Source organism: Nestor notabilis, unplaced genomic scaffold, assembly GCF_000696875.1.
Source record: "Nestor notabilis isolate BGI_N333 unplaced genomic scaffold, ASM69687v1 scaffold25427, whole genome shotgun sequence".
Taxonomy (NCBI): Eukaryota; Metazoa; Chordata; class Aves; order Psittaciformes; family Psittacidae; genus Nestor; species Nestor notabilis.
The window spans coordinates 15,785-26,046 of NW_009938158.1; positions in this window are offsets into that span (position 1 = coordinate 15,785).

Here is a 10,262-nt window from a genome sequence, read left to right on the forward strand (position 1 = left end):
GCAGGAGCACTCATGGACAGACACAAAAGCACAGGAACAACAGAGAACACAAGGACAGGGATGGGCAGACAACCACAAGGAAGGAAAGTGGCTGCGTGCAGGAGTGGATGGAAATAGGCAGAACGGATGGATGGAGACAGAGGGAAGATCCCAGGGTGGAGGCGGGATGGAGACAAAAGGCACGGAAGGAGAAGAGTTGGGGTGGGGAGCAGCAGACGTCAGTACTGCTGAAAGAAAGGGCTGTATGTGCACGGTTGTGCTGCTCGGAGAAACACAAATGCCCCAGGAACACACAACGGGTTTCTCAGTCTGAACACACCGACCCACACTTCTCAGGCCATTCCTGGGGGAAAACCAGCTAAAATTACTCAAGCGAGTGGAACCGTTATACTTTTTGCTGACGTTCCTAAGATAATGTTGAAAGGAAGCATTAAACCAAGAAAATCTATTTTCACTTTTGTTTGGCCTTCAAAGTCTGTTCCAGACAGAAATAGCTTATAGCAAGTTATCAGTGGTTAAGCAAAGTCTCACCACGAAGCTGTAATCTTCTGCATACAAAATCCGCGTAAGTAACATCAGAAGTTGCTGATTCCAGCAGACTTTTTGCTTTTTAAGGTATCTTTGTGTATAAAGATTCTCTTCCTTTCCAGTTAGAATCCAGTCATAAAACATTAAGCTCTTAAGAGAGCATGTGCACAGAGTAACAGGATGAAAATGAGTAGTTTAGAATTATGAACAAGTATTGTCCTTACTTGAACACACATCAGAAGTTAAATGTACTGTTCTAAGATGTGACTCGCATCAGCACACGATGTCAGTAACATGAGAGAAACCGCATCAGGGTTGCAAAGAGGAGAGACAGGTGACATTTTCCAACAAACTGCTGTCTGTCAAAAATGGAGCTTTAAGCCAAAAGTGGGCAGAAAACTTTCCAGAAAATGCTGCAACATTTTAGAATCAGTATTTTTTTTCTCCTCCAAATCCTCACTCAAAAGGGAATTAAAAAATCACAAACAAACAAACAAAGCCCCACAACTAAAAGATAAGCAGAAAGGAGGCAGGGGTGACGCTGCAGGACCCTGGTCCAACAAGCAGCAATACTCCATCCCCAGCTCTGGCCAGGGCTGTAAACTGGCTGCTCAACAGGCAGCCTCTCAGCACTAACCCACGGCAAGGAAACAGTTGTGTTAAACATTTTATTGTAATGAAGTTCAAAGAAGTTTCTATCTTTTTTTGGTATACACAGGCGTGCACATACAAAAGAACAGTCTAGTTTACACTGCTGGCCAAGAGCAGTTTGGGGTTTTTTTTAAGTCTTGTTATTTTTTCATTTTATAAATAAATTCCTTTTGGGACAATAGACATGTTTTTTTGGAAAGCTATTTATGGACCACTGGAACCCAAAGCAAGTTTATAGTCTGAGTGCTGCTGTTTTGATCACACAAGAAACTTCCCCATGCCAATAATGCAGCTGCAGCTCTGCTGTTCCAACACTGGCATGGGGTTTTCTCTGCCATTTCTGTGCATCCTGTGACCTCCATGCAGGGAAAAAAACCCCACAGTTTTGTTTTTATCCCCAAAAAGATGTGATTGAATGGCTCATACATTGTTGTAAGGAGTTTAAAGAACTTTAAAGACATTTCCTGTAAAGTTCCCAGCCATGGCTGTATCATTGCTTATAGCACCCAGCTCCTGCTGCACACACACGGGGCTAGACCTGCCGCTCCCAACCTCACAGCCAGGAGCAACAACACGGACAAGAGAGCAACCCCTCACAGTGGATTTAGACCTTGCACACTTCTCAGTTTAAAGACAAAACCAGCTTTAAAGGATTTTACCATTTCCAATTCCAGACTTCTGGGTTCTAGATAAGAAAAACCAACTACATCTTTAAAGCGGTTGTGTTTTAAGCCACTGATGATTTTAGATAAGCTGCTTCATCACAGGGAGGTAACTCTCCAAATCACAGGGGATACCTGCTTTGTGTAGAAAGGTGAAGAAGTTCAAATCCCCAGATGATGCTCCCATTTGTAGCCAGAACCATCACTTCTTCAAACGGTTCAGTACCTTTTAAAAGATAGATAAGCTCAAATTTGAACAGAGAACGGGAAAAGTGCAGTGGGAGAAAACTGCAGCAAACTCCCTGCTGCAGCCGAGGGGAAAATACCCAGAAAGTGGTTTTCTTTGGAGGGAGCAAGGCAGCACGAGGAATGCTGTGCTGCTGCCAAGCCAAATTAACTTGCCGCAGGGCGTCCCGCAGGCTGAGCTGTGCACTGTGACTTCAGGACTTGACCACCTCTGCTGCTGTGGCTGGTGAACAAGACAACAATTCACAGACACTTTGGGGAATTAATAAAAAGATGGGGTTTTTTAAATTATTTTTACATTTCTCATGTAATTCCTGAAAGGATGCTGCCTTCCTCCTGTACGTTGCTAATGCAGAAGTTAATACTTGCAAATTAGCTGCAAAACACTGTAATTTCATCTCCCAGTGCAGTATAATATGTAGGAGTTACACAGTGCGGCAGCTCAGCTATGCAGTGAAATGTCACAGATTCCTGAAGGCCCCTCAAGCTTGTTCTCCACCCTCAGGACATTACAACAGGCTCCCTTCAGAGATAAAATACCTCCAAGCAGGCTGGGTTCTACTCTCCATCAGAGTTTTCTCTGGTTTTATTCTAATATTGGGTTATTCATATGAACAAGCCAGGTTATTTTTTCCCCCTATATTAGCATAAAATTCAGAGGTGCCAGTTCTGGTTGTGCTGGTGGCCACCATCTTCTATAACTGGTGATCAAAAGATGGGAAGCTTGTCAGCATCTACAGCAATGACCTGCTTGATCAGAGCTTTGCAGGCTACCTCTGACGTGTCTCCCAGCAATTCATGTCTCATTCTTACTTCTGCCTGCCTGGTAGAACATCTACCTATTTTTAGATCTGGATAATTATCATTAGAGAACCACTTCTTTGTTCTGCCAAGCATTACATGTAGTAATATCATTCTCTCACTCACTGCCTGGTTTCTGGTCTGTAAGGAATGAGACTGAGGACAAACACAGCAAAACCACCATGAACTTATGTGACCTAAATCAAACACAGGAGGCTGGAACAGCTCAGGCTGTACTTCCGCTGTCTGTTTTTTGTTTTGCAGAAATCAGGCAGCATCCAGATGGGCTCCATACATACTTACTCTCTCCCTCCAGGGGCCTTTGGGAGAGCCCATGGAATATCACCATGTATCCTGCATAGTTGCTACAGCAGCCCTGTCTTCATGTGGTTTGCCCCCAACAGCTGAAAAGTTGTTTATTTGGCCATGGTTCTCACCACCAGGTGCCCACTGACCCCGGCTGCATGAGTGTCCTGTGCAGCCTGAGAGCCAGGGCAGGAGGGACCAGGCTCCTGCTCATAGGGAGAACAGTGACCAGATTGCTGTTGCTCACATCTAGTTCTGGAAGACACTTTTTAAAAGCAGGAAAAGGTCCTGAGGTGAAAGGAAGCACTGCTCAAGAGCAAGGTTGGGGGGGAAGTCCAGGCTTCTGAAAGGTTTTTACAATCTAACCTGGTGCTTACATCACGCCTGGAAGCACGTGGTCTGTCTGCAGCAGGGCATTATCCAGGCGTAAGGTACCACATCACACATCAGGTTTTGCAGCACCAGCCAAGAATACAGCTAGAACAAAGGACAAAGCCTCTACTTCCCAAAACAAGACCATAACTTGCTCCAGAAAATATAGAAAGTTACATAAATGGAAAAGCTGATTCATGAGAACGAAAAGAAAAGCTTCTCTCATGGATTATAATGCCACTGTAAGTGTACTCACTCAATAACCCAAGGCTTAAAAATTTCTTAAGTCCCACACCAACAAAACCCAACTCTAAAGATCCCAGTGCATTCAACAAGTTATTTCCTACCAGAAGAACCAAGGATGAAAATTAACGTTACCTCCTTGTACTGAAGTCCGGGGATCAGGATTCTCAGCTCCCACTCACTTTTCATTTACTCTTTGACACAGACTGAGAAGAGAATGAAATCCCCAGTGGGAGTTTGGCTTTTAGTCCCCTCAGCCTGCTTTGAGAAGTTTGGCCAGTGACACAGGCCTGGCTCCTCCATTTGGTACAGCCCAGTGAACAGGCTGCAGAGCAGGTTCCCAATTGCTGTGTCATTGGCCTGCTACTGAGCTTCAAGGAATTGGTTAAGAAAAAATAAGAAACCTTTTCTCTATTGCTCCAAAGGAAAGAATAAAGTATTATCATCATCATTTGGAAGATCCTAATTTACAAAACTAACCTCAGCCTAATTCTGCTGAGAAGCACAGGAAAATACTAAATATAGGCTCTCACGCATTCACTTAGGCTGTGAAACAGCACTGAGAGTTGAAGTAACCCACGCAGGCTCACTGCCTCTGAAAGGCTGCTGAGCTGCCCACTCCTTCCTCTTCTTCCAGCTCTTCTCCTCTTCTAGCACTCAGCACCCAGCTGGATGCTGCCTTCACGCTATGTACATGCACTGTACACGTGTGTATATGAACAGCACATGTTGTGTATGCTCAAGACAAGGACTTCTGCACCTCGTGAAGTGGTACGTACTTCGGAAAGATAATGGTGTAAATACCACTAGTGCCTGGTTTCCATCACCCCTGGATGCACAGAGGGCAGCATTACTCCCACCCAGGGGAGATCCAGGCGAGTACTTCAGCTGGAGGTGTAAGTACAGCACTGAGAACAGCATGCGTCAGGAGTCAACGGTCATGGAAAGCAACTGCACAGAAATAAGATTCCAAAAACTCTTTACAGTTACACTACATGGTGATTGGCATCTGCAAAACTAGACATCTGCTAACAAAATTCAAGGCTGGAGCACATTATGCAACCCTTTAATCATGTTGTGGGCATAACCACACAAACACCTGACAGAAGCAAATCTGTAAGGAGTCCACCGTTGTTAGTGTTGCATGGTAGGAACAGTCAAAAATATTCAGACTCAAACAGTATTGATTCTTCCATTTAAATGTACACAGGATTCAAGTTCAATGTTGCAGCAAGATTTCTGAATGTCACTAGTTCTGTGTCTTCTACCAAAGCTCTATTACAGTCAAATTCTAATGAGAAAGATACTAAAAGGCCATAAATAGGTCAGAACTGACTTGCTGCATTGCATCCAGTCTCTGTTTAGCTACTTTCCTCCAGCAGTGGCCAAAAGCAGATTCCTTTATCCATTAGTCAAGTATGAGGACAAGTTACATTTCCTTATTTATATCTTCCCAGCTTCTGGCAAACAGCAGTAGCAGCACTGCCTAATGAAGCCTTGATTGCTTTTTAATGTGCTTTAAGTTTACCTTCTATGAAGGCATCTTAAACATCAGCATATTATCACAGCTTAAGCCAAATTCTGCTTTTAACAAATAATATCCAAGCACTGGGGTCACAGGAAGTGAATCTATTCACCCTTTTATACCTGCTTATCAAGGACTACTGCAGTGTTACCAGGTTTCTAACACAGAACATCTTATCAATGGCAACACCTGAAGACAAGGTATAAAAGTATCATTTAATAAACTTCAGATTTTGTTCCAGTACATGAAAATGGAATTAAAACCCAAAAAGTTGCAAGAATGGGCTGATGGCACCAGAGCTGTTACTAGAAGAGGCACCAAACCACTCCACATGCCCGCTTTTTGTAGACAACCTAACAGCCTGAACAGAGAGAAACAGTGAATGCAAACAAAGCTTCCAACTGCTGAACACCGGGCTAAGTGTTGCAGATTTGGGGAGGTGTCAGACTTATACTTGTCTTCTCTGAAAAGGAAGAATCTGTGCTTGATTTAAAACAAGGTGGGTGCCTGATTGCTGCTGAACTCCCTGCTCACGCTGCACTCCAGGCTCCTGTGGCCCCAGGAGGAGTGACTGCAGCACAACTCTCCCCTCCCTTCCCATGGTTTCTCCAAACAGCCCCACCAGAAGCACTGTCTGATTAAGGATGAACCTTGCACTGGAAGCAGCCTGGTGTCTCTGAGCCCTGGCTGGCAGCAGCTTGAGCCCAGGTCTCTCCAGCATCCAGAATCTGCTCACCCTTGCACAGAGGCTCACTGTGTCTAGGCTGCTCCCCTTCAGCGCCAGGTCCAGAGATAGTTATCCAGGGATGACCCTGAGGGAAGCACAGTTATCACTGGGACTATATACATTCAACCTGCCTAAACCAGAGTTATGGAAAGAGACCTTTGCCTTGAACTCCAAAGGCCTGTCTCTGAGCATGTCTTGCCTTGGCACAGCTATGTGGAGATCAGAGCTGGACCAACTCTTCCAGTCGAACAGAAGTATTGTTTCGGGGGGCCTCAACCCAGCTCACTGTGCCAACATGTGGGTATTCGTGGCATCACAAGGAAAGGCACCGAGCAGGGAAGGAAACCAGCCAGGGGATGCAGGATGCCTCTCTCAGCAGTTGCTATTCCAACTGACAGCATGTATTAAACCATGGCCTCTGGCCATTCCCATCTTGGGCCTTTATTTCATTCAGCAACAGGAAGGAATCACAAATGCAAATATTCACGTATCAGGGTTTTTTTGTAGTTTCTTTTGTGCCTAGACTACTAAAGTTAGCCAAAATAAATGTATCTTGCAAAATCAAGCTTCCAGACCTAAGCCTTCCCTTACCTTGTTGAATGTAAAGAAATGTTGATGTAATGAAAAGGCATAGCTTTATGCGCACCAAAACCATCCACAAACCATGGCAGCACCCGGAACTGTCATAATCAAAAGGAAAACACCACCATTACAACACAAAATAAATTGACCCGTGGCAATTTTCTGAGTCAGTTTTGTGGCATTTGACTTTCATAAGCCTGAAAACTGCCTGTCTGGTCCAAAACCAACAGAGAGGCAGCTTCCTACTGCGGGAATACAGGCTCCATTATCTCAGTTATCCATTAGCAAAGCATAAGCAGCAGCAGAATATGAACTCTTCATTTATTACGCACAGTTGTTTTCTGCAGCAGACTTGGAGCTTGGCAGGCTCTCTCCCTAGATGTTTGATGTGCACCCTGTCACTGCATCCAAACTCTGCACCCAGTTAATTAAAAACAAACAGGTTTGCACCAGTATAAGCCAGTATAAAACTAATACAACTCCTGAACATCACAAATGTGAGAGTGGCAGGAAAAGCCAAACACACACAGCATTATCCTGCAGCGATCACCAGGCTTCCAAGATTACCCAGGAGGAAGAAGCGCAAACCCCAGTGCCACCTTAACAAAATCTGCCCCCGGGTCTGCAATTAATGGCCAGAGCATCTCCAGAAACTCCACTTATCTGAGCAAGGTTTATGGTTAGCAGGAAAACAAAAATCTAACAACAAACCTGTTGTCACAGGTTCTGAACTTTCTCTCCTTAATCATAACTGATGTTCAGAGTTAACTGTCTGGCACAACTCGGGCAGAGCAGCAGAGGACTGCAAGCTTCAAGAAACCTTGTGTAACGTTTATACTTGAACATCAATGGAGCCATTCGGGTTAGTGCCAGTCCTGAGTGCCTGCACCAGTCCATCCCCACAGGGAGGAGATGTCTCCACCATGGCTGGACCTGGGAGCAACTCACAGCCACCCGCTCCCCATGCACCAGCCAGCACATGGGCTCTCCATCACCACTTCACATCCCCTTTTCCAGGCAGTGCCAGCTGGGTTGGCCAGGACAGAAGGTAAAGTTGTTTGTGCTCACCCCCTCCTTCAGGTCTGGAATGCTCAATGGTCAACTCAGAGAGGACCTGAACAGAGGATGGCCTCCAGCAACAGTCTCTTCTCTTGGCATGACTGGTCAGTGTATTGCCAGTGTCTCTACAGCCTTAGCTGCACTCTCTTATCTGAGGCAACAAAAAACAGTCTTGGGAAACAGGTGGTTTTGCTATGTGGAAGTACATAAAAAAGTTCTTAAGTCTAAGCTACCTCTGTCACAGACTTCTTGAACAATTCCAAATGCACCCTTCGCCTCTCGGAACTTCCTCTCCTAAGCTGATAGATTTTTTCAAATCACTGTTTATTGACTCTGTTATTTGGGTTAGGGATCATTTCTGAGTATTTCTACAAACAGTATCAAATACACCACAGCCCAGCCTCACATACAGGCTTTACAATTTAACACACAGAAGACTAATCTCCAACAAGACAATCAGGCTCAGCACCACTTGAGATGCAGAAAACTCTCTGGAACATGATGACATATTCCTAGATATTCAAAAGTTCTCAATGTGGCTGAGAAGAATGGGGGGAAAGGCACTGAGGGTGCCACTGAAAACCTGACTACTTGCTCCAGACGCTTTAAAAAGGGTTTGAGTCCTGAAAGTCTAGACCTCATCACTGTTGTCAGGTTCTGAGGCTGTTTTTTTCAGCCAGCCTCTCTCTGGAAGCCAGAAGAATTGTTCCTCTTTTATCTTCATTTTCATAGAGGGCTCCAGGACAAGTTGTAGTAGCCCATCCATGCAATGCTGCCAGCAGTTACACCCTGTGAGAACTCCTGGCTGTCATGTTACACTAATTAAAACAGAACAGCACAGGTCCTACCTCATTCCACCCTGAAACTTTATCCTCCACACTCAGCACAGCACTTGGCTGGGATTTACTGAGGGAGCACTATAGAATTCAGGGGGCTACATTTGGGGTGTTTATTTAATAGCTGCTAATGTAATGCTTTGTCAGAATCTGTGGATGAGGAGCCCTGCATGGCAGAAAGAGTGGAAAGGAAAAACATGTTTTGTTTTGGTTTGTTTGTCTGGTGAGAGATGAACTCTGGCTACCAGAGGAGTTAAAAGCACAGACAAGTATAGCATGAGGCTCCTGTGGTTTGCAATAAAAAGGTTTATTTCCCCTATGGTTTAGCACACAGAGAGACTAAATTAACTGACAAGACTAAAAGTTTACAGCATAAATAGTTGTTTCACTGCCTTTATATTGCCAGGCATTTATTGTCTTTAAATAAAGAACTACTTTAAGAAGAAATATAGTATGACTGCAGGATCTTATGCCACATGCAGGTGATTCTGATCTGTATTACTTTGAAGAACTCACACCACAGACATTATTTAGCTAAAGCCATTTTGATGACTGCTATTCTAAAACTAAACCTAATAAATTTTTCAAGAAGAAAGCTTTTATTTCCTGAACTAAAATAACTAAATATCATAATATAAAGGAAGAGGGGATTAAGAGAAAAGCTATGGATTAAATACAAGTTTTCCTCCTGTTTCCAAAAAGAGCCAGGCTGAACTGAGATACAACAGCAGGTCAGTACAGCCACACCAAAGCATCCCAGAGACGAAAGATTTAGCAGATGATAGATAAAAGACCTGCTTTCTGACTGGATAATTTTCTTGGGTATCCTTTCAACTGCTTATTATCCTGGGAGCCCCAGATCCCTTCTTTATTTCAGTGCAGACTTGGACAAAATATTGTAACTCCAGAAACTGTGTCTTTAAAGGGGGAAGGGGGAAAGGGAGAGAAATAGAAAGCTCAGAATTAGCTACACTGCAGTTTCTAATACTTTCAGTAGCTGAAGCTGGACAGGAGTGGCCCACTGCTGGTTGCAGCAGCCAGGAAGGCCAATACCTGGGGGGTTCTCTCAAGACGACTCCTCAGGACACATCTTTACAGGAATTTAAAAAAATTGAGTACTTTACAACATGGAAAGGTCCATCCCATCAACAAGGGAACATCACTGCCCTCAAAGGGAAGTGCCACCTTCCACCCCAGATGAGGAGCACTAATGCAAATGCTGCCCATGCCTCGGTGGCAGGCACGGCCACTGACAGAGCCTGATCTGGAGGCCACTTTGCAAACCCCCACTGGCTTCTCGAGGTTTTTATATCACTCTTGTCACTGTGCCATCTGCCTTTTGTCTGTCTTTTTTAAACCACAGGCTTCCTTCTGCCTCCCTTCCTTCTTGGTAAGCTAGCATCTGCTTACCACAACCAGAGACTAAGACAAATACACACTGCATTTTAGTTTCAAAAATATTAAGTCCCCCAGCTGTTTATTTGCTGTAGGATGGAGTTCTCCAGGCCTGGGCGAGCAGCCAAAATAGCTTCATTCCCCCAGTGTTCTTCAGTCTCAGCCTAATGCTTGACGGCTAGCAGTGTGAGGTGATGGCTATCCTAACGCCTTTCAAGCTGCTAATTTTGGTCCCAAATCATTATATAGAAGACATCGTTGTCTGTCCAGCTGCTCTGCAGTTTATACAGGTGTAAATTCCTGGAAGGAGCATTCCCAAAGATGGCTTT